Source organism: Onychostruthus taczanowskii, unplaced genomic scaffold, assembly GCF_017590055.1.
Source record: "Onychostruthus taczanowskii isolate IOZ18803 unplaced genomic scaffold, ASM1759005v1 scaffold28, whole genome shotgun sequence".
In the NCBI taxonomy this organism is placed as follows: Eukaryota; Metazoa; Chordata; class Aves; order Passeriformes; family Passeridae; genus Onychostruthus; species Onychostruthus taczanowskii.
In genome coordinates, this window is record NW_024500128.1 from 7,939,667 (window position 1) to 7,965,254 (window position 25,588).

Sequence of the window (25,588 nt, forward strand, 5' to 3'; positions counted from 1 at the left end):
CAACCAAACCAAAGAAACCCAAAACCCCAACCAAAAGACCTTTCCCAAAACTAGCATGATCAAAAAAACCCCATAGAAACATAACAAAATCTATTGGTAATAGATCTAATTCAAAGCATTTTTTCCAGTGCTAGACTGCACTATGCAGTCTATTTTTTATCCACCTTGCTGCTTTGCAAGGTGGATAAAAAAATAGGGACAGGAAACATAAAAGACATATCTATGAGATTTGTGTAAAAACAGGCTATTATGTGGATATAAATTATTTGGTTTGGTATTTATTAAGTACCTGTAAAGTGCTCAGTGCTAGTCAAATTACAAAGAAAATTATCATTTGCTTTAAGAAACTGACAATCTAAATGACAAAAGGGAATAGATAAGATGCAGCAAGAAGCCAGTGATGAATGAAGAATATTTGGATTGTGTTTTGGATTTGATTGCTTCCTGTCAGCACCTCTGAGCTAGAGTTCTTGCTACAGATTTGCTGACAAGTAGGGAAGTGAGGTGGAACAGAATTTGGTAAGGCAGCACAGAGAAGAAGAAGTAGCACAGAGAAAGCCAAAGTCAAGATGAAACAAAACCCAACAAGCTTGGAATCACTATTAGTACAGTGACGAGAGGCATGAAGCCTGACTTAAGTAGTCTGAAAAAAGTGTATGATGAAGATAGAAAACTGAAGGAATCCAATACTTGGAATATGAACTTAAGACAGAACTGCTATAAGAAATCACAGCTGAAGCTGCTGTAATGGCAGAAAGATAGACCAGAACAACCCTGCTTTACAAATCTTTTAGAACAACCAACATGGCTATTCATTAGGGATACTCATCTGAGATGAAGGAATTCAGTCTCAGCTGTTCAGTGTAATGCAAATAGTTATGCAGTTAGGAAAACAAAAATCAATCATTTTTTATGGCCAACCTCTCAGCCCTGGGAGTATGTTCATTACTACAGGTCCAACATGTCACATTGCTTTATAAAGTTTGTGAGAGAAGTAGCCAAGACTTCCTTTGGCAGTGCAAAAGCAGTGCTGTCACAGATGGACTTCACAAAAATGGGGTTTTGTTTTATTAATAAATGTCTTTTTCCCCCCCTACTCTGAAATCCTCCACCTATATCAGCTTTCACTCTTTCTCATCTTACTTACAAACATAAGAAAGAATAAGACATTGTTTGTTTGTTTTCTTTTCTTGATAGGAGACTAGTTTTTCTCCAGTTTGGTGGTACTCCAAGTGAAAAGGACAGCAGATACACTCTTGGCGACTGTACAGGGTGGCTTTTTTTTTTTTTGTTTGCTTTTCCATAAAACACTTCACTGTGCCAGCTTTCTGAGTAACCTCAGAAATAATATGCTTTTTTCTGACAGATGACAGCAGAGTGTAGTTAATAAACAAATTAGACCCATATGAAAGTGTGATTCATACGCAATGTCACAACTCCAAAGAATAAGGTGATACATGACTACCAAAGAGGACATCACTACACAGATTCACAGAATACTGAGTTGGAAGGAACCCACAAGGATCACCGAGTCCAACTCTTAATTATACATGAGCCTTGAAATGAAAATTGCTTCCCAGACTTTCACAAAGCTTTTTCCAGCTCTTCAGCACTTAACAACTGCTGTAAAACTCTTCTAGGCACAGAAGAAACCCTCTTATAATGAAGCATAAAGGTCTAGCATGAAGCTAAGTTCCCTCACAGCACCTCATACACAAAAATATATCGCATGGTTCCACTGAAACCATGTGAAAAACAGAGGTTGAAAAGTTTCTGAAAAGTTCAATTTTCAGGCTCTTCTTTTTGCATTTAAAAAAAAAAAAAACCAAAAATGCAGAAAGATGCAAGCAAGCACAAAACTCTGTTATGGTAGCAACATTGTTACTATAGAATGCACAAACCACTGTTTCCTCCCAAGTCTGGCTACGGTACAAAAGGTCGGTGGCACGCACTCCTGCGGAACAATTTGCACTAAGGACAGAAGGTTTTGATAGCTCCCCTGCTTCAAACACCAGTAGAGCAAGGGGTTTAAGGCAGGCAGCAGAAGAGCTCTCAATCTGTGTGTGTAACAGAGCACACTCTGCTAAAGGATTTTCATCCCAAGACCTCGCGCGTGTGCACTCGAAGCGAGGAGCTGCTGCTGGCACCACCAACCAGAACAAACATCAGTGACAAATGGTGTCACATCCTGAACAAGCAAACGTCAAAACACCACACACTACACAGAAAAGTTTATAAACAAAACCCCTTGTTGCTTCCCCCTTCTCTCTCCCATGTTGGCAGCTTTGGGCCCAGCTCTGGGGGATGAAGGGGATTACTGCAGAAAGCCAGAGGTTGGCAGTGTGACAAGGCTGGGAATAGGAAATCTAATGGACATGGGAGACTGGCCTCGGTGACTGACTCAGCTTCTGACCCACTTACAGAACTTGGCCAAACTGTTTTTGGTGCCACTGCTCCTCTCCCAGACTCTGTATGACCTTATTCTGTATGATCCTGTCCAATTAGGTCAATATCTTCAAGGTAGTGACTGCCTTTTGTTAATTTTGGTGAAAAACAGCCTATAGACTTGAATAATATGTTAGTTAAAAAAAAAAAGAAAAAAAGAAATGGGGCTGATTTGCTGATTTTACTAGGATCTGCCATGCCAAGAATAAAATCATCTTTTCACTTAAATAATGAAGAATACCCACACAGTTAAACCTGTTAATATTATTTAAAAATATCTACAGCTGGAAGAGTGGCATGTTGATCTCATTCACAAGCTTTCTACATCTTTACTGACGCCTACAATCTCCCCTATAGGTCTATTTACAGAGGCATTTCTCCCAGGGGCCAAGTTTTCCATTCATGTCCTTCCTTCCCCCTTCTCTCCTGCTTAATCCCCTCCCTCTAGCAGAGCCTTTCAGTCACATTAGGCAAAGCATTTGTGGTGTGACATGGGGAACGGATCCAAGCCTCCAGCAAGCAAAAACATAAGCTGAATAAAACGAAAAAATTTATTTTTAACCTGGATGGGTTCCCAGACTGAGCTTATTCCCCACCACAACAGGTGTATCAACACACCTGGGGAAGAAACTGAGCAAACCAAGCTTCAACTCTTGCTGACATAACTACTGCTGACAAAGTCAAATGTATATATTAGTAGGATATGGACATTTTAAAAATATTAATACTGGGGTGGGGGTTCTTACACTGGGGAAATCTTTAAACATCATAAAATGGACTTAATACATATTCCTTATGTTGTTCACAGTTTCCTTTGCCAGTTTGGCTAATTATACGATATTTAAGTTTAAACATATGTTGCCTCCCTTGCAGTGAATCCTCTCCTCCTACATGATACAGCAGTGAAGTCATCTTGCTGAATCCTGCACCCTCTTCAAGTAGGTGAGCATTTTTAGCTTATCTGGAAAGCAGTCCAGCCCTGGCAGCATGGTGATTCTCATTGTGACAAGTCACCAAGAGCTTGACCACGACAAATATCCTGAAATACGTACTCCAGATGCTCTGTCTATAAGAACCAGCATAACTTCCGCCATCCTGAACATATGGTTCTTAAAACATGTAAGAGATGCTCAGGATGCATCTGCAATGGAGCGAAAGGTGAATCAGCAGACCAGAGACTTTTAATCTCCTTCCTTCCATACCATCACCTACTGACTTTAAGACTTTGGAGTTTTTTTCCTTAAAACCAAGACTCATAAGATATAAGGAGATTCCAAATGTAAGGAAGTAACAAAAGACCGAGCAAAAAAAATTTATTTAGAAGGGAAAAAAATCTTGCAGCCCTTTGTGAACTTCCGTGTGCTGCAGACAGGAAAATCTCTATCAGTTAGTGTGTTCCACATTACAACAGCCTTAAGCAAGCAGAGAAGCAGAGTACACCACAATAGCTGTGTTTCATTAGCTTAGCACAGCAGAGTACAGGATTTAAAGGGAATAGACAGCAGCTGAAAATAATTGCATTAAATTAACATTAACCCACAAACCCAGAAGAGGCATATAATATTCAGGACTGCTACAGAAGCGGTAACCCAGAATTAATGTCTGTAAAAGATGAACAATCCTGCTCTAACTGGTATTCAAAGTCCTAAAGGAAGAAAGTTCACCTCAAATAGTGTTCCCTTAGGCGGGGGGAAGGTAAGAAAGGCAAGTATGGCCTAGTTAAAAATATCAGTAGGTAGAAACACAAACTGTAAAATGATGCGGTTCCCAAAGGACGGACATTTTTTATGGTTAATACACATATTCCCACACATTCCTTCTCAAAAATGACTAGGAAATTAAATCTAATTTTAAGATCTGTAAATGAGATGGACAAGTGAGAATTTAGACATTTAGGGCAGAAAAGACAAAACCTCAGAGACTAAAGCAAGAAAGGCAGCTGGAACTGGAGTGGACTAAAACACAGCCAAGAGTGACAGCTATATTTCAATTGGTGAGTGTACATCAAAATAGACCATGAGTCTTGATACTAGAAAGGCTTAGAGTAGAAGAGTATCACCAAAAAAAGTTCTTAATTAATCTAAAGTGTTTGAATAGGGAGACACATAAACTCAAGGGAGCATGCTGTGTTCAAAATGAAGATGAAATTTATGCTAAACATAATTACTAAAGTAATTATTTAAAGAATTTGAGAGATATTGATTTACAGCACCTACTCATTTCATCTGTGAGCAGGTACCAGAAGAAAGCCATGGCACTACTGGCCAGGAGGAAAAACAAGAGCCCCAGGTTCTTTCTCCCAGCACCAGCTAGAAAAGTCAGCTTGGTCAGGCCCTTGGCCAGCTGCAGGTCAAAAAGCAGAACTAAGCCACCAACTGAGGCCTGAGGAAAGTTATAGCAGAAGCTACTGTCAGACCAGCTCTAAGACCCCATCTGGTGCCTTGATAGCCCCTGACCATCTGAATTTACATGGCTCCTCCAACCGGAGATAAATTTTACCTCATGAGCAAGCCAGCATTTGGAAACAATTAACATCCTATTTCCATCAACCACCATGTTCTTCCCTTCTGCATCCCTGCAGAATTTAAAATGTTTATAAAAAGACAAAAACCGACCTGTGGACTTTACTGTTACGGTAAAACATAGCAACATGAGTTTGTGCTTTAGGATGTTTTAAAGCACCGAACAACTGCCTATCAAACACAAAATTAATTTGTAATCCATCCTCACTGGGCAATGAAAATTTCTTTTTAGTTGAGCTCTTCATTACAGCAGGATTTTATAACTGTTCCTCTGTATTTTTCTGCCATCTGCATGGCACTCTTCCATATGGATGCACAGTACCTTGTTCGTTTTGTTAGGTCTCCTTCATTAGCCATACTCTTTCATGAGCAGAATAGGACTGCCTAAAAGTGTCTAAAATATAGTGCTTCATTGGAATTTTGAAGTTTTTAATGTTTAAAGTGAGTGCTTGCCAGTATTTTTATTTAAACACTTTGATGAAATTGCTAGAGCAGCCTGAATCTCACTTATTTAGAGGTTTCTACAACTACTCTGACAATAAGGCTTTGTGTAAAGTCATAACCTGCAAGTTTCAGAGTAGAAGTCAGGTAAGTTAGGAGATGACAATCTAATTTTAGTACAAGTTTTGGCTTTCAGGACTGTCATTTCAGTTTTCCTTAAAAAAGGCAAAATATTATTTTCTCATACATTTGTCTAACAAAAGAGAGGAAAGAGCTTCCAATGTGAGCAGCAGGGTTAAGGCAAACCCATCAGAGCTCCTGGTGCAGGTTTCTAGCTGTTTAATAAGGCTCACCCCAGAACTTTTCCCTTAGAATTTCTGCTCTGCCCAGTTTTCTATTTTCAAAAACCTGTCTGAACTTTGCATCTTTGGAACCTCCATTGCTCTATGGAGTTGGTTTGATTGAGCTGACCATTTAAGGGTAGAGTAGAAAAGGAGAAAAGAGACACAGATCCCATAAAAAGGAGCAAAAAAATCTGCTGCTGTTTCTTGGGGTACCAAGCTAAAACTTCAGAGGGTGGCAGGAATGACCCAGCTCTTTCAAGCAGCAGATATGCTTGCTCCCCATACCTAATACAACATTTTGCCAGCAGAAATCCATCCTGGAGCTTTGGCTTAGCATGCTGGAAACACCAGTTATACCAAAGGTTTTCTTTTATACGTGATCTCAGCTAATACTTCTACTTCATTGCACAAGATCTCCTTTCAGCCTTAGCAAAACACAGCAGTTTTGATCAATCTTGTCTTTAAATAACTTTTCAAATAAATATCTGAAGCTAAAAAACTCTATAGCTGTTGCTATTCACTCTTACACTTCCATCAGTTATTTGCATAGTCATTCCCACTCTGATTTAATCATTCCTTTCATGACTGTCTAAGTCTACATTGAAAATGAGAACAGTAAATCAAACTAAGCACTTGGCAGGCATGTACTGGTGAGATCACAGCAAGATCCTGGAATAGCACAGGCACTCTCATATGGAAAAGGCTTGTGGAGTTCCCATGCAGTTCAAGTAACCATCATCTGACTCAATGAGCAATACTGAGACGGACACAGCCCTCTGTGGAAACCAGCTGTTAACGGGGTGAACACCCAGGGAGGTGGCAGAACTGGCATCCAAAGCTTCACAACTAATGTGTCACAATATGTGATCTAGCCACATTACTGCATTAATAAAACCAGCACAGATCAGAGCTTCTTTATCTAACAACACAATGAAGCTCAGAGGTAAAAAGTCAGAAGCAAGAATATGAAGTCCCCATTAAAAGGTAAGCCTGAATACACAGAGAGAGTTTAATTTCTCTGACTTTCAGTTAAATGAAATACAATGTTTCATGAGGTGGAAAAACAAGGTCTTGTTTAGAAAAGGTGTAGTTGGCCCAAGGAGAATCACAAAAGAATTACTTAAAATGTGTTTGTGATTCATCATGGTTCAGTAACTTCTCATGAATGCTAATGTGTTTCAGAGAGATAGAAAGGCTTGTGCAGGTGTGACAGAATCAATTAGTCAGTTATTAGTAAGTGCTGGCTTCACTGGCAGCCACGCTGCTGGAGCTCCGCATAACCTGTAAGGCTGCCAGTAACTCTCCACATGCTCCTGATATTTAGAACTGCCAAAGAGGCAGGACAACAAGTTAAATCTGCAAACGCTCATTTCCTTCCCCTCATTTACCTGCCTCCATGACAAAATTTACAGTTAAAATAAAATGCTACATGCTTAAGACAGTGACTCCTCTTCAGGAGTAAGTGTAAGGAGAGAATCAAAGTTTATCCACAATAAACTAATCTACACACTAACTCACTGCATTTCCTCTCCCAGACCTTCTAAAAAGGTGCTTATTTCAGAAGAAGTATACCTACATGGATCTACCTATATAGAGCACAACAGACAGCTTTGTTTAAATTTAAACTTCATCTTGCTTTAGTGTAACTACTCCCTCCACCAGTAGCTTTACAGCAAGCAATAAAACTTTATACTTTTTTAGCACTCTGGAGATCCACTCATTTCCACAGGCCTTGCAACAACATTTAGAGAAAATTTTCAAATGTGTTGCCTATTACCCCGATATCTGGCATCCTTTCCTAAAGCATAAGTCAGAACAGCATGGAGGACTGTTTAATTTAATTTCCTTTCAGCTTTTAAGAAAATACGCCGAGAGCCCTTAATTACAAATGATGTTCGACACTTAAAACGTGACCCTCCCACAGATACTTAGGAAAAAAACCCCAACATTTTCTGAGAGCAACAGTATAATCCAAGCAATCATGCTCCAGCAGCAAGCCAGAGATATGTTTACAGCAGCAAAAAACAGCCTGGCTTTGACTCTGTGCCTCACTACACACCCGAGACTCAACTGCTCCAGCATAATGTTCATCCTCACTACGAGACAGACATCACAATTTTTGTAGCATAGTGAATCTCTGTAATGAATAGCAAATAATTCACTAGTGGCTGAATTTATTAGCTATACAAAATTCTCAGGGTCAAAGGCCAGTGAAATGAGATGAAAACCATTAGGCCAGCAGACTTCAGATTCTTTTGATCAAGAACACAGCCATATGACTGTGTCCTTTATCCAACCACAGTTCCAATTAAATTTGCAGGAACTCAGTTTTTCATCTGGTTTAGTGGCTAATTTCTTCATATTCACTACCACTAAAATAATAAGCATAGACCCCAGACTATGCTGTTGTACTGCAGGTTTGCAAACATGCATGTGTGTGCATGTATATAAAAGCCAAATATTTTTATTAAAATAATGCTTCCTGAGTGCAGATTGTAGTCTCTTGTTTAAATAGCAAAAATCTTCATAGGAAGGCTTTCCAAGCTGTTCAGAAAGTAGCTATGGTTAGAGGCACAGCTGCACAAGATGGGTGCTTCCCACCCCACTGATCTGACCTGTGCATTTATTTTCTCCATCCTTATCTATACCTGTAGTGCAAAAAAGAATATGACCCATATCTGTCTTGGTTTGTGCTGAGTTAATAGGAGCAAAAGTTAAGTTCCTATTTAATTGTAATTTAATAAGAATCTCTCCTGTCTTCACGCCCACCCACCTACCTTAAAGGACCCAGAATAATCTAGGATTGGCCTTAAAAGCTCAAGAGCTTCCTTACTCCCACTGTAGCCTTATGGTAGACAACCCATAATGCTGTCTGCCAAGGACTCAAACAGGCTGTGCAAGAGCAGACAGAAAGGATGGAGAGGGAAGAAGTTAAAAGGAATGAGAAAGGCCAGTGACCATTCTGAAGCAGCAGCCAGTTTGTATGCCCCCTGACCTGCAGGACAATCCAAGGTGCCACTTGGGCTTCACTGTTCTCCCCAGAGGATGCAAAGGTTGTTTGCAAACCTGTTACAATCCTGCCCTGCCACCAGCCAACGATCCTGCATCCAGCTGAGCAACGTATTATGTAAAAATGAGCATGTGTTGGAACTGTGGAGGGCTGAGGAATATTTACCTAATGAATGTGCCATTGTGCTCTGCTCTTCCACTCTTCAGTCAGTTAGAAGTTATACAACAGCTCAGGTATTCAGTTTCCATATCCCTGACAGACTAAGCTCATGTGACTTTGTGTGGGGGAACCCCCCAAAGTTATATATCACATGGATTTAAATTACTAAACTGAAACACTGGAGATCACAAATTCCCTCTTTCAAGCATATGTTGCAAAAAATACAGGATCTAAATAAACTCAACAATACCTTCCCCTCCTCTATTTGGGCCTGCTAATGCTTTCTCCTTCCACCTGTTTTATTTCTCTTTTCTCCTCCTTTATTCAGCCTTATTCTACCATCATCAAAAGCTTCAAGGAGCCTGAATGTTTTTTCTGCCCTTTCTTTGCAATGCCATGTTCTGCCTTTCACTGCAAGTCTTGGTATCCTCTCCCCCCTCCAGTAGCTCTTCCAAAACTATAATCCATTCTTTTAAGAGCTGCATTTTCTGTTGATAGTGCCAGAGGCCAGGAAGGCTGCTGGCAGTGCAGTTCCAACAAAGAGTCTGAAACTGAACAATCTCTAGGGATAAGGAAGTCCATGACATGGTTTTTTAAAATAAGAATAATAATAATAATAAAAAATATGCCTTTGGCATTGGCAGCTTTTAAATAAAACCACATCAAATTTCCCTTCCAAAGGGGCAGGTAACGTACAGCGCTTTTCACCAACAATGAATACCTGCTCCTCCTACCTACGTCAAATGCTCTGCAGAATAGAAGTAAAACACATTACGCTGGGGATTCATATACCCACAGATGTAAATAACATTCTACTATTTGTAGTCCATTTCTGCAGAAGAAAATGGTAATGCCAAATGCTGCAAATTTCTGCTTCCTAATACAGCCTTGCTCTTCTTCTTCTAAGAATTGTGCAAGGTGAGCCATTGACAACTGCAGAATGATCCTATTTTTTGTCAGAAATACTTTAAAATAACTACTGCAGAGAGACACATTATTTTATGCCAATGTCTCAGCAACCCCATCTTTTTATCTGCAAGGGTAACAACAGGGGAACTGCTGTTCCTCAGACAAAGTTTCTCTACTAACACAAATGAGAGAAGCTCCTTCTCTTCCTAAATACTTACTCTGCCTTAGTAGCATACCAGTGGGAAAGAAGCAGATAACTTCTTCCCTTGAGGTATCCAGATTGTTCTGCAAATAGCAAAAGCCTTTGCAATTATCACATGTATCACATTCCGCTTTCACTTATTTCCTGAGTTCCTCAATGGGACCAGAAGTAGCTGAAGACTAGTTTTAGACCTTAGAAAGGAAAAAGTAAATCTGCACATTTTAAGTCGGCATCAATTTCTTACACAATTCAAGGAAGGTGCCTTCCTTTCTTTGACCTCAATTTTTCATTCAAGACTTTAAGCACTGTGACTATGTGGACACATTCTCTGCACAAAGATGTTACACACTGCTCACAGCTGAAGAAGCAGTGTTTACAGCACTGTGTAACTGAGATAATTCTCTTTCTTCTACTTCTACAGGCCAAACTCCAAAGGTTTAGCACCTCTGCACTCAGTCACTTTATTTTAGCAAGAGAAACCGAGTTATGCCAGCTGTTCAGGATTATTTGGTGAACATTTTTAGTGAAAGTATTATGGAAAGTTATTACCAGATTTTATTGTACAAGATCAAGAAAGCCCTTGAAAAGCTTCCTCCATTAAGACTGCAAAAAGCTACAGATTAAGTTGTTTTTTTTTTTAAATAAACAAAACAAACAAACCCCAATCCATACACACACATTCAGAGGTCTTTTTCAGTTTCAAGTGTAGATATCCCAACATGAAATTAGTATGAATACAAAACAAAAAGTTATCAAGAATGTCAAGGGTTAGTATTTTTCATTAAATCATACTGCTACTTCATGTTTTTCACAACCTTTATTACAGAACAATCTGCTCTAATTCAGAGAGGAAAGAGAGATGGTCCTTCACTCATGAAATCTAGGTATTTCCAGAGAGTCTTTATGTACACTCCCTTAAGAGCTCATGCCCGTTGTCCAGTAATATTTTAAAACCACCTATGTTCATTTTCATTGACAAAGTGCTTTCTAAACCATTCATTTTTCTTTGATTTTATCTACACTAGGTTTTGTGCCACCATCAGAGTAAAAAATGAAAACAAAAGCAGATTTCTCAAACTGAATTTAACACTTTTTAAACACTTTTTTTTGCCTTTAGCATGTACTAAGAGTTTAAGAATTTTTACTTACAGTTGATATGTAGGTTTATTCAATAAAAATACTGGACAGTCAAACCTAAATGGATCTGTCCTGAGCCTTTCCCAGTGTCTGGTGGAAATTCCACTATATAATTCAATAGATAGAGCAGTTCAGTTCTGCCTCTATCTGAAAAAAAATAGATTGCAGATATTGTCTGCCCTGTTTGGCTAAATCATCTCACCAAAGCATGACAATGACAGCAGGAACCTCATATTAAAATCTAGCACATATTGTCCATGCTGTCCCTTGGGAAGGCAATTCCCAGCTTTTATTCAGAAAATAGCTTGCAAATATATATCTTTGTGTCTACATTTTGCCTACTGTCTACCCTTGTATTTTTAAATTAAGAAGATGCTCAAAACAACCTCCAAGTTTCCTAATTCACTTCAGGTTATCTTTATCAATACAGAACACAACCTTGCCTTGCTCCCACTTTTAACTTCTCCCATAGAACAAGTAAAGAAGAAGTGACCACACTGACCAGACTCACCTTTCTCTTTTGGTAAACACAGTAAAATAAGAGATCTTGCTGCAGCTCTCACAAGCTAGCATTTGACTGATTAACTCTTTTTGCCAATGGTACTACTTTTAAAAAAAATGGATCCTATAGTTTCAGACTAGATGATCTTTAAAGGTGCCTTTCAGCCCACACTTTTCTGTGACCCAGATTAATTTTTAACAAAGATATTTTTCTTCCAAGGCCTCTCTAAGTCATGTCTCTTGTCCCATGTAGTGTGTATATGAAATGACAAGAAACATGGACCACCATACTGAAAACCCACAACTCTCTTTCCCCTTGGCTGCTACTGAAAACACAGTTAATTACATGCATAGTTGTAATTATACATCCATAACTAACACTTGTCTACCTTGACAAAGAGGAGGCTGCCGGAAACAGACTGGGATGAAGAAGCTAGAAGATGTAGAAGACATTTTATGAGCCCTGTCAACTGGTATTATGCACTTCTTACCAGAATCTGCACTGTGTGGCACACCTGAATTCCCCTCTCCGCCTTTCCTGTTGGAGCACTGCTTGCATTGAAACACTGAAGGGCAGTCATCCTGAGGATGCACTCACTCAGGGCACCAGGCTTTACCTGAGGCAAAGAGCAAAACTACATTCTTCCAGTATCAAACCAATGATTAACAATGTCTCTTCCATCACGTTAAAACTACATAATTGCACAATGTCATTGCACCACAGTTACGTATCTCAAAGACAACCTGTAGCAGAAAACACTGGACCTCCGGTACCACTGGCCCAGGTACTCTCTGAATTCAAAAGCAAGACATCAGCAGTATGAAAACTGCACTGACTCAGGCTTACCATTTCCAAATGAAATTAAAACTACTGGTTCTCCTAAATGACTCCAAATTGCTAGCCTGAGAGGCTACCTCTCCGTTCAATCCACATCCACAGCTGGGGCTTCTTTGTTACAGAGGAGACAGCTACCCACAGGACATTCTCTAAAGGGGGCCCTCAACGCTGAATTTCAATAGATCAAGAGAAAAAAGCCTCAAGACAGGAAAGCAAGGCTTATCCCCTTAGCCAAGCTTATGAAGACCAATGAACACCGCAAGAACAATTAGTTGGAAACAAAGGACCTATGGGTTGACTTAATTTTGATTTTCTAGTCTAGCTTGGTGGACTATGTACTGATTTAGGGGATGTCGCCCTGATTTTGTAAGACTTTGTTAAGCCTTCTGATGTTTACATTCTTTCAACAAACTTTCTCACACACAGTTCTGTAAATAACCTATGTTTTACATTCTTTCCTGGAGGTGGAGAGAATTGATGGACCCTTGGTCTGTCCAGTGGCATTGGAGAGGTGGCACTGTCACCCTCCAATCCACTGTCACCTTTGGAAAACTATAAATGTTGGAGTCAGAAAATAAAGTTCTTCTTTTTTGTTCCCCTCGAGAGCAGCAGTGTCTGTAACATCATTCCGTGCCTTATCACAACAAGGGGAGGGAAGTCCAACTGTTTTTTCCTTTGTTCCATCATTCCTTTAATTAGAAAACGTAGCCTAATGGCCAGTACAGTCAGTATTTTCAATCTTCATATATTAATTGTACAGAATTAATTCAAAGCTAAAAGTCTTTCCATCTCTAAAGTGAACTCAATAATTTTACAAAATTTAAGCAATTTGGAGCATATAGAAAAAAAAAATCTTAAAACCTACTGGTTTAATTTCAATCCACATACCACTGAATTGTGGATGTTTTGATCCACAAACATCTGGATCAAAACAGATTATCTGGCCTATGATCTGGGAGCCCAATGTAAAATCCCAGTGTAAACAGCCCAATACCATTTTATTTATGCATTTGTATCAAAATAGAACTCGAATTCCAACTTGGATTTAAAATTATGCCAATTATTTTTTTCCCTTCTCTCACAGCAGACATTTCTCCTTTATCATAATGTGTCTTCTGAGTCACTTACAGCTGCAGGGGATGAAGTCGTTGCCACTTCTACCTTCCAGAAAATCATCCCAACACAGCATGACATAACCAACTCGTTACCCCAACACACACCTAGACACTCTTCCAACAAGCTAAATTCCTAAGGTAGCTGAAGGAAGAAGTGGGCTATTTTTAGCAGGTCAAGAAATAAAAGCCCAGACTATTGGATATTAAAAAGTTTATGAAAGATGCTGCACATGGTTACAACTTAAGGCTAATCCAAGAAACACAGACTGAAATCACCATTTCACACAGAGGGCAGAACAGATGCCCATGTTTCCACAGTTTGTCCAAATATGTCAGAGAAAAAAGCCAGGAGAGAGAAAGGCTCAGAGTAACACAAGGCAGTGAGACTATTTTTCTCTTTCAAAATTGCTTTCTACATTTGTGCTTTTAGAAAAGTTTCAATTTTAGCTCCAAAATATGAAAATCAGTCCTTTCAAAAGAGATCACATAAACTGACCTACTTCTAACATTAGTTACAATTAAAGAAAAAAACAAACAAAAAGAAAAAAAAAACAAACAAAAAAAAAACCCCACCCTTTTTTTTTTTTTTCTCAGGGTGTGAATTATTTTTTTTAATGCCCTTTCCCTCCTTTTCTGTAATGGGCACGAGCTGTCAAATCTTTATTTGCCATAAATATGGTAAAAATTTTATTAAGTGGTCCAAAATGAAAAAGACCTTCTCATTTTATTTTGTAGCTTTTTTGGTTGACTGGCTCCTTTTTCTCCCAATTTCTCCCTTTTCCTGAGTAGTTACAACCACCACACTAAGTGTGTCTTTTTGTCTCCAATGGAACTTCTAGCTTGTTCAGATTGTCTGCCTGGTTTTTTTTTTTTTTTTTTTTTTTTTTTTTTTTTTTTTTTTTTTTTTTTTTTTTTTTTTTTTTGAAAAGATGATTAAGCACAACAAGAGAAGTTATGCATATCTATAGAAAAGATTTTAGACCTACATAAAGTCGAGCTCAGAATCAGACCCCACATCTAGGCCTGAATTTTGCGAGTTTGATGAGCAGAAGAGATTTCAGCACATGTGTGAAGAGGGACAGTGGGAGGTGGGGTGAAAAGGTTGATAGGAGGAATGTACTTGAACCACAGGGGGTAGAGCTTCAACAGATGAGTCTGCTGGTGCTTGAAGGGAGGAGAGAAAAAAAAAAAGAAAACTTGGGAGGGAAAAAAAAAAAGGCAAAACCAATACTCCAACGTTTTAACAGCCTAGCACCAAAGGGTATACCAGATATCTTTTCCAGAATCCAAGGACAAGTACTTGCGTTTAGGAATTTTTTTTTCCACTCAGTTTGGCTCAGTGCTACTGAAAAAGTTTGTCCAAAAGTCCATGTGCTGAGCCAACGTTTATTAGGTTTCAATTTCCAGCTGAAGCCACAATTGCTGCTATGAAAATTAATGTGGCAATTGTACCAGAAAGCAAAGCAATGGAAAAGACTGCACTGGTATGTAACGAGTACATTCACTGGCAACAAGAGAAAAAATTGTATTATATCAACCTGTGTCATAGACATTTTTCACTTCTCATTAATAGAGAAAAAATGTGCAAATCAAATTTATTGTTTGGCCAGAGGATATTATATGAATAGTTAAAAATTCCTCATCACCCAGTCTCAGATTACTGCACGTCCTAAAATATGAAGCAGCAATTTGAAGAGTAACCCCTGCTATGTTCCTATCAACAAGATTCAATGAAGAATACTGCAAATTACCAGTCTAGCCAATCAGAAAGACTGAACTGCTCACATGAGGTATCTTTGCCAAATCCCACATATCCCTCAAATTTCTGCTGTACTAGGTGATAAATGTATGTTGGCTGAAGAGAATGAAAGATGGGCAAGCAATAGTTTCACTTCAGCTACAGATTCAAGCAGCAGAACACATGCATGTACTGAGAGTATATGAATAGTTAGTTAAATCTAAAAGATCAAGTCACCATTAGAAGGATTACAGATGGGTTTCAAGTCCACAAACAAATGCACCAAGTACTAACAGCATGTGCATGGTCACAGGAAAGGACAGCTGCATATTGAATTTTATGGAAGTTTCCAACAGACTACATCAGGAGACCTGACTCTTCCTATTTTTACCATGAGGCTGGCAATAATCTAGAAGTAAGCCACCTCTGAATAGAATAGCACCAGACATCTAATCTCAGACAACACACAAAACAATGCCAGGTGAAGGAGGTAGGTTGAAGTGCTGACAGCATTATTTGAGCCTGTTGTCAAACCCTGTATATCCCTCCTCTTGAATGACTTCAAAATGTTGGACGTATTTGATATGGGTTGTCAACTTCATACATTTTCATTAAGGAAAATAAGGTTCACAGGGAGAATTTTGTCCAGGTTCATGCACACTCTGATTTCCAAAAAAGCTCTGGCAAATTAGATAATCTTCAGGCAAGCTTCCTTTGCTGTATTAAAGAAAGGGAGTTTAATGCCATCACGTCTCCAGAATGTGAAGTTCTCCTAGAAGCAGTGACCTGTCCTCCCTTTCAGCTGAAGCAAGCTCAACAAGAGAAAGGGCCAGGTTATTTTGTGTGCATCCATGTAGCTGATAGAGAAATTATACCATCCCTGATGACACAGTATTTCAGAGACAGATTTACCCTTCATATGCCAACCATAAATTAGGAATGTACAATAAAGCCTTTGAGCTAGAGATTTTAAGAACATAGGAGGTGATACACAATTCAGGCCACAGCTTTTCTTGGAAATCTTAAAATAGAATTATTTATGTGAATAATAACCTAAGGATTCTCAGGATAAAGAATTTAAGGACTGGGCAAAGACCCTGAAAGCATGAGAGTTGGGATAGATAAAATACCAAAGAATAAGGTACCAAAGTAGAAGTGGCAAATGTGGAGGAAGAAGTTACAAGGAGAGTTCAACTCAAAGAAATAAAAATCAGAAGGAAAGCAGAAGAGAAAATGCACACAACCAGGACACAGATATAGTTTTGTAATAGACCTATTTGGGAATAATTTGTTTACTTATTTTCCACCCTCTCACACCTCCCCCTCCCACCCCCTCCCAATCCCCAGCCTCTTTACTGAAGATGATATTTCACAAGTATTTTAAATCAACTTAATTACATCTGAAAAGGGAACTCTTTCCCCTATCACTGAGTTGTTGCTCCCACTCCCTCCCTTTTGCTGGTGCTAACTTCTGTGGAGTTTTGCAGTGCTATTTGACTGTAAATGGAACACAGCAGAAACAGTAGTAAGAAGACTTAGGTGCCCAAAGATGGTAAGAACAGGTCCTTTATCATATTTGCATAACACCTCCAGGCAGTATACTCAGCTTTCTAAAGAACTCCATAGCCTACTCCCTAGAAATGCACCCAAGTGAGTTCATTTATACATAGACTAAACCACTTTTCTATAGGAGAACCCTACCAGCAGTACCTACAAGTCTCCATTGCAGTGATTTATTGCAGAACAAAAAAATGCCTCGTCCCCTAACTTCTCACAATTAACTTTCCTCTCCTAGCAGCCATTGACAGCAAGCCTGCTGTAGACAAATCAAATACTCACGCTGGAAACCTGCCGTCAGGGAAAATAAATCAATGCACTTTCAAGGGTTTGCAAACAAGCACCACATGAATCCCTGTTCACCTTGCTCTTGAGTGCAGGCATGTGCTTTACAAAGCCATCTGCCCACCAGCTTGAGAAATCAGTACCTTACTTACTGATTGGCACTACACATGTGGCACCAGCCACTAAGTGCCTGCCCAGAAAACAGAAGTTTTCCTCTGTCAGATCTGAAATGGAGAGAAGAGGAAGCATGCTAGCTATCCCCTGGAGCATAGACTTCTCATTAATATTCCTCTTCCATGTTAACAGTGATCAGAAAACAGAGGAAGCTTGCAGGAAGGTTATGGCATTATCTTCAATCTCTCTTTTGTGTCTCACACTTGCAAAAATGAAAGATCACACCACAGAACCAAATTCTTGCAAACATCTTGATGCAAAAATGCTCAGCAAAAGACAGCTCTGCAAGTTTGTAACTCTTCTTCCATTACTCTCTAAACCCATATTCATGAAGTTTATTTGTCACATATATATTATCACCTCATAGATCAGTACTATCAAATGCTTGCCAACATTCTGACTTCTGCCAATTGCTTTTAGTTTCTCTTTCCTTTTACAGTACTATATTCGAAAAGAGAGGAAAAAAAAGAAAAGGAAAAAAAAAGGTGAGTGACCTGAGTAGAAGAAAAATTATTCCAAATCCTTTAAACAGTTGCTCTGTTAAATTGACACAAGTTTAACAACGTGTACTTGGCACATTCCTCTTGCCACGAATACAAGAAACTTTTAAAAAAAAACCTCACTCAAAGCAGGAAAATCTTTTAAAGATACAGCACATACCTTGCTGAACAGTGGTATGATAGCTGTTACAAAGCCATTTGTAGATTCAAGTGTTCAACATTTGTAGATTCAAGTGAACAACAACAAAGACAACACAACTGTAAAGACTTTTTCTTTTTTTTTGGAAATCTTCTTTTAATAGAATGATGACTGAATGGGGAGTCAAATCTTACTAGCCCATTCTCACTCAAATTGTACATTCCAGACAGAGCAGAGACACGGCAGAGGAGAAAGTCTCCTAGACCCAGTAACTGTGCAGAGAAAAAGACCTGGAGAAAACTGTACTTTTGTTTGATTCAAGGGGACATGATATTTTCTAGCTCCCAGGGTTCCCAAAATCCCATCACCTTCTACAAATGTGGAGAGTTCTTTTAATACAAGGACATGCTGCACATTCGCAGCACAGCATGACAAAGAGAGCTCGTAAATTTTAAAGAGATTGTTTATTTCAAGGAAACTGACTATCAAGTGACAGCAAAATCCCAGCTTGAGAGGAAAATTGTACTTGATGGCCTCATCTAAGTCCCAAGCAAATCCTTATTTGAGGATAACAGAATTATAAACACTGTGGCTGGCAATATATCAAAATAAAACAACAACAGCAGCTTGTTATTGGAATAGGAGAACACTGCATGTGAGTGTGCAGGTGCACTGGCAGGGATCTGGGGAAACCTTTTCCTAGTAACACTTAAATCTATAGGCATTAGCCCCTCACTCCATCACATACTGAAGTCATCTAGAGTATCAAAAGAAGAAAGCAACAAGTCTTGCATGTGAACATGGGAGCTCTGCTCCCTGTGTATCAACATGGAAAACATGAGATCACATTCCAACACCACTTTGTAGGCTGGACGTTGTGAGAACGCATGTCTGTGAGCCCAAACCTTAAAATCAAAGAGACTTCTACTAGGTAGACAAAAACAAAGAGCGGAAGGAAGGGTGGAGCCCCCACGTTACTCTTGATCTGTAATTCGCTACCTCGCAGCACTGCTGTCAGGAAGCTAAATGCACACAGCAATGTTTCAGCAACAGTTACACTTTTATATGCCATAATAAGCTTTGTTTGATGAGAATCAGGGTAAAAGGGCATTAAAAAATAACTCTGTATGACAACACAGCATGTTGCGCCCAAACAGCAAGAATACAGAAGTGCTAGCTTTTAAGAGCACCAATGGTCAGGTTATATAATGACAACTGCAGGACTGCAGATACTTTTGGTTACCAAGACTGCTGCAAAGTAAGCAGGTAAGAGTTTTTCCTCTCCCCTCGGCAAAATCTGTCTGAACTCTTCACCAGTAGTAAGTTTTTCCTGGCACATGGAGAATATAAGGAAAAATATCAAAATGGTAAGTATAGAAAGCTGTTTTCTTTCCTCTACTCCCCCTCCCCCGCCCATCAGCAAGTCGTTCATTAGAACAAATCCTCAGACAATGATACTCAGTGCAAAGTTGCAAACTACTGAGAAGGCAGGTGTATTGCAGTGCACAGTGAGTTTCAAAGAGATCACAAAAAGAGAGAAAAGAAAGTCACCTACCCCTGTGCAACCTCTCCGGTATGAATAAATTGTGATTCAGGTTTGCCTCTAGACGAGACAATTCACACACTCAGATCCACAGACTGCACTGACAGTATCTTTTACTAATACCCATTCCACATCATGTTCCTGTTTTAATCATACTAATCTTTCTTTTCTCTCACTAGTGAGTTTTAAAAGCTGCTGCCGTACTTTTAACAGCTTTATGACGTGTGTTAATGGATATTTTGCTAACAGTACACAAGAGGGACTTTTACCAGCAAGCTGTCACTGCTGTTCCTCCTCCTTATCTAGTTACTGGTCATCAGATTAGATCCCTACCACCTACTTATACAGCTAAAAAAAGAAAAAAAAAAAAAGTGGGAATCGGAAAGAAAACCTTCAAAGAAAGCAAACTTGCAGTTCAGACTGGAAGAACTTTATGTAAATTTCAATGTATTTTCTTTCCTCTGTAATATTCTGCCTAAGCCACTCAATCAAGCAGGAATGACATGGAAAGAATGGGACTAATGCGAACAATGAATGATCCATAAATGTCTACAAGATTATATAACTGAAGATGAGATGGCATGCATGTGTGCGTGCATTTGGGGAAAAGCAGGAGAAACAGACAAGGAGAAAGAGGAGGAAACAACATCCTCAGTCACAGATACAGGACTCGGTACAGTTCTTACTCAGTTTCCCTCTCTTCCCAAAAGACAAATATTTTAACCAAGGGCAATCAGGCAGCTAAGGGATAAAAGCAAAAGAAAACCTATTTGCTAATGAATACACTTCAAAACATCCCTGGCAGAAATTGCACCTCATAGACAACCATGTTTATACTAAAGCAATTAACACACGGTACATTTCCTGCACTGTTATTATCATTGGCATTCCCTCTGTGTTTGTTACACATTTTGAGCCTTGGCAGGTTAAGAGATATTCTTATAAAGTTAACAACAAAACGTTGCTGATTTGAAATGTACTCACTGTTATTTTTCAGGAACTCCTATATTTACTTTACACCATTCTCAGGGGAGAGCTGAGCAGTTGTATTAGTTCTGCAAGGAAAAGATATTCAAAATAAACTTTGCAAAGGCTTTGAGCCAAAAAAAACTTCACAAATGTAACTTTTTAGACCCAGTACCCACTTGCTCAACAAGGCTGCACACTGTGGCTTTGCATAATCACCACCCACATTTCAGAACAATCATTTCATCTGAAATTCATCAGCGGTTTGATCACTTGTGTGAGCATAAACTCAGGAAAAGGAGCACACGCACCCCCTCCCACCCCCTAAGAAGCTCTCGGCTCCCGGGTCGAGGGGGATGCGTGCCCTCGGAGGCGGCGGCTGGGTACCAACGCCGAGCTCGGGGCTGGCTGCCTGCGGGGATGCACTTGCTTCAAAGTTGAGCCTTCTCCTCCCGAGCGGCGCCCGCGGCGGTGCGGACACTTGCTGCGGCCGCAGTCTCCGCCCGGGCCTGACCCCGCGTATTAACCCCCGCGGGTCCGGCCGCGGCCCCTGCCCCGCTCGCCGCCCCCCGCCCCCGCGCAGCGGAGCGCCGGTCCCGCCGGCTCGGGCGAGGCCCCGCCACCACTCACCCCCGCGCCCGGAGGTGCGCGGCTCCCGTCCGCTCCCCTCGCCAGCGGCCTCCGGCCACCAGGAGCAGCCGGTGGCGGGCAGGGCTGCCGGGGCACGGGAGGGAGCTGAGGAGGGGACGGAGAGGGAGGAGGTGGTGGCGGAGGAGGAGGCGGAGGCGCCGGCGAAGTCGCGGCGGGGAGAACCGGGAGGCTGTGGCGGCAGCGGCCGGGGGCCGGCGGAGAGGGCAGGGCGACGGGAGGAGCCGCTGTGCGAGGCGAGGCGGGTCGGGCCGGGCCGCCCCCCCGCCGGCAGCCGCCGTCCGAGGCCCCGCCGCACTGACAGGCACAGCGCTGCGCTTCCTCTTTCTCACAGCGACGGCGGCCGCCCCCCGCCCCGCACCTCCCGCCGCGGGGACCGGCTGCGGCGCTCGCCCGGGCAGGTGCGGGGCTCGCCAGCCGCCTGCCCCGTCCCGTTCCTCCTCCCCGGCTGCCCTGCGTGCCTCTCCGCGCTCCCCCGCACCACACGGCCAGTTCCGCTCGGACCGAGGCTCTCCTACCTCCGGCGTGGGCTGCTTCCCCCGTCCGGCCGCCCCCGCCGCGGGAGCCGCGCTCCGCTCCGCCGCCTCGGTGCGGTGCGCTGGGCTGCCCCCGGCACTATCCCATCCCGGGGCTCGCACAGGCACCGCCGCTCTCACTTCCTCTTCCTTCCTCCTGCTGGCCGGGCCGCGATGTGCAGCCCCGGGCCGGCCGCCGCCGAGGGGTCCCGCGGATCGGCAGCACCTGCGGGCGGGGGGCGACACCCGCTCCCGCCTCCGCCCGCTGCCGCTCCGCTTCCCCCGCGCGGGGGTGCGGCTGGCGTCCCTCCTCCTGCAGCTCCTAAAAGAGGGATCCGGGGCTATCTCCTTGCCTTTGGAATAGCTGTTTGTGTTTTGATGCCGCTTCTCTTCCCGGAGAGCCGCCGCCGCTGAGCAGCCCTGCGGCGGGCACGCTGCGGCGCACGTCTGTTCGCCCCCGAAGCGAGCGAGCCGCCTGGGGAGCCCAGCCCAGCCCAGCCGGGCCGCTCCGGGCCGGGACCCGCCGGGAGGGGGCGGCCGCAGCCCCGCTCCCAGCCGTGCCCGGCTCCGCCGCTGGGTACCGGCTGCTGCCCAGGCCCCGGCGCTTCAGCATCCCCGCGGCCCGCCGGCGCCGGGGAGTGAGTGTGGAGTGCACAACTCGTGGCTTTTGCTCGCTGGAAAAGTCAAATATCAGAGCTCTGATTTTGTTCTCCGTCTTCCTGAAAGAAAAGTGATCAATAAGCTCTGTTTTATTTTTCTTTAATGCTTGAATGCCTAGTTACTGTGTGAACTACACAGGGTATATGACCCTGTAAACCATCAAATTATATCTTCTAATACCAGATAGTGAGGGTGGTGTTTTGTTTTCTTTATTTCTTTTTTCCGAAGTCCTGTACATTTCACTTTAATAAGAACTGATAGCCACGAAGCCTGGCTGTGGTACAACAACTTTTATTGCATGGTGTAACAAAATTTACCTATTGTGAACTATCCCATCATACATGAAGACCAAAATCTGCAGAATTACTGATTCTAATCTTGCATATAATTATGTACAAGAGGATCTTTATGCAGGGAAATAATTCCCAGTGATTTCCCATAAAACCACTCTTCTGCAACACCCAAGTCCTCAAACCACAATAACACTGTTATGCATCAGCTGATATCTAAGAGGCTCATTGCTCTGAAAGTCCCACAGCCGCTTACTAGGATATTATACCCAGCAGAATTGCTGTGGGTTTTCCAGAAGAGGAAGGGGACTTCATTCCCTCCTTGGACTGTAATGCACCATGACAGCAATACACCAGATCTAAGCAAACCCTTTGTGTTAGATCTCAGCAAATACACCAGTGTGAGGCAATAAAAGGCATGACTCACCTGAGTCACAGATGACTGTTTTTATAGGACTAGAGAAGAGATTCCACTAAGTGACAGGGTTTAAGAGTAGATCCCAAAACTGTGGAAGCTCCTTTTCACGCATGTAGAAACTGCCTGCCTGGTTCCCCCTCCTCCTGCAGCTTTCAGGCAGGTGTGTGGCACAGGTGGCAGCAGTGAATACTGGGGGACCTGGGGCAAGAAACATCACCATTCTACATCCTAAAACTTCACCATGGCAACAATTCCCTTTAATCAAGGAACATTTCTCTAAAGCCATTGAGTTTTAGGACATCCTTGAGCACTGAAATTCATGGAGAAGCTGGACTTCGCATACTGAAATGAATATGCTGGTTCCTGTGTTTAATATACATTTTTAATCACCTTTTCATGTTGCTTTATTAAGGTAGAACTCCAACACTGAAAACACAAGGTCCATATGTAATATATTTCTTATTAAATACACTGAAAACACTTATCAAACCATCTCAAGAGTTTCTCACAGATGCAAAAGGTTTATTGAAAGAGGGATTATATAATATCCACAGCAAGTAAAGGGTGATTAAGTTTGCATTTGAACAGTTTCCATAATCCTGAGACTTTTCCCCTGCATTTGTTACATGCATTTTGTTGCTTTACGTAGAAACCAGAATGTTTACAACTTAGAAAAGTGCATACTAAATATAACATAAGGTGTACAAGAAAGTGTTGTTTATTTCATTTTTCAATATTAGCTCAGGTCAGTTTTCCAGTATGGTCACAAGGGAGGTAAACATACCTACATATGGTGTTTGGAAAGATGTTTGGAAAAATATTAAGAGTGAACAATATTTAAAATGCAAAATTTCATTCTCCATGTTTCAATTTTCTGTCATGCTCAGCAATGAAAATCATTAAAATTGATTTCAACTCTATTTTACCATAATAGTTGGATTTTGAACAGTGCAGGAGAATGTTAATTTACCAGTGCTATTGTAACACAGTTTAGAAGAAAACTTCTGAAAAAAAATTGTACTAGTTTCTGGGAAAAAAAATCATTACAAAATTCTACTGCACAGTTCAAGAGAACAAGCTAGAAAACTGGAGAGCTCACTCCAATGAAACCTGCTGCTTATTCCTATTCCTATCGAATATCCATAGTATGGCAGCCATTGCGCCAAGACTGGGATTACTTTTGGTCTCCAAAAGTCCAGGGAACCTCTACTCAGGATAGACATGTACAGGAGCACTTGGCTGCTGTGGTAATTTCCTGATTTATTTAGTAGCAGCCCCTTTTCTGATGCCTGCTACGAAAGGGTACGTTAACTCTACAGCTGATGTGTTTGCAGCCAAAATCAGAGTGGATCATAAGACATGGGCATAAGATGTTTGCCAGATAATTCTAGAAAGCCAGAAGAGGGAGTGCAGGAACAGAAAACACCAGGAATGAAACATTTTAATTTGTGTGCCTATTTCAGATACAACCTTAAATAGATGTAAATGGATAGGTAGATAGATAGATAGATAGATAGATAGATAGATAGATAGATAGATTAAAGAACTTCCAGGAAGAACTACTGCATGGCTCAGCTGACAACAAAGATATTTCCAGTAGGTGCTAACCACCTGTGGAAACCCGGCCTGTTAAAATCTCCCCTTGACTTGACCCCAAAACTGTGGAAATCATCAAAGCCATTAGTCACTTCTGACAGTGAACACCTTAGATCCTGAGATAAAAGAGTTTCTGAAAATTTTTGAAGAAGTTTTGTTATAGTACTTCTGGCCAAAACTTTCCTGATGCAAAAATTATCCAAAATTGCCTTTGTTACACCCAATAGGAAAGGTGGTTGGATTTTAGTGTGCTTATAGGCTTTACGCATAACAGTATTTCAATGGTATATAAGTAATTACCTACAGAACCTTGTTCATAACCATTAAAGCATACCACAATGCTATCTGTGATATGGAAACAAGATAAAGAACCATTATTGCATTTTTACTTTTTAGAATCCACAGATAAATTTCCCTTTATTTTAACAATGCAATCTATTGTGTTTGAATGAGAATATTTTGTCTACGCATATGTTCATTTCTGTGAGGGGTGAATTAAGCCCTGGGAACAAAATATTAAAACCATGCTTATTGGACCATTTATTTCTACTGGTGATAATGCTGTGATGAACCTTCCTCTCTGGTAAATTATTCTGCAACAGATTAAAGAGTGAACATGAAAAAAACTGAGCATCTGAACTATGCATGTATAGACTAGTAGATATTTTTAATAGGTCATGAAGATCTGACCAAAATACATAAAAATAACATAAATAAAAATAGTCTGTTATCAGAAGCTTCAAGCTTCTGTGTTTTTCTAAAATGCAGTATTCTTGCAGATGTCCATGCTTGAGTCCCTAAATTATAATTACTGGTTTGCTTTTTATATGTATGAATTTTATATTCATATGTACATATATACATACTTACATACATTTGGTGCAGGACAATTACACACAGTCAGGATGATGAAAGGGTTATTATGACTCAGTTTTA

General features: G+C 41.1%; 1 protein-coding gene across 6 annotated transcripts in view; it reads right to left on the bottom strand.

Annotated features, from left to right (window-relative positions):
* ELMO1 (engulfment and cell motility 1) overlaps positions 1–22,021 on the bottom strand; it is a 302,722-nt gene extending 280,701 nt beyond the window's left edge. For 2 of the 6 annotated variants that reach the window (XM_041407809.1, XM_041407811.1), the window contains exons 1-2: positions 21,692–22,021; positions 20,544–20,614 (exon numbers count right to left, since the gene is read on the bottom strand). The gene's annotated coding sequence lies outside the window, so the exon portion shown is untranslated. Of the gene's footprint in view, positions 1–20,543; positions 20,615–21,155; positions 21,655–21,691 lie in introns of those variants that run through there. The other 4 variants (XM_041407814.1, XM_041407813.1, XM_041407810.1 and 1 more) reach the window with 2 other exon arrangements.
* Between the last annotated feature and the right edge of the window lie 3,567 nt (positions 22,022–25,588).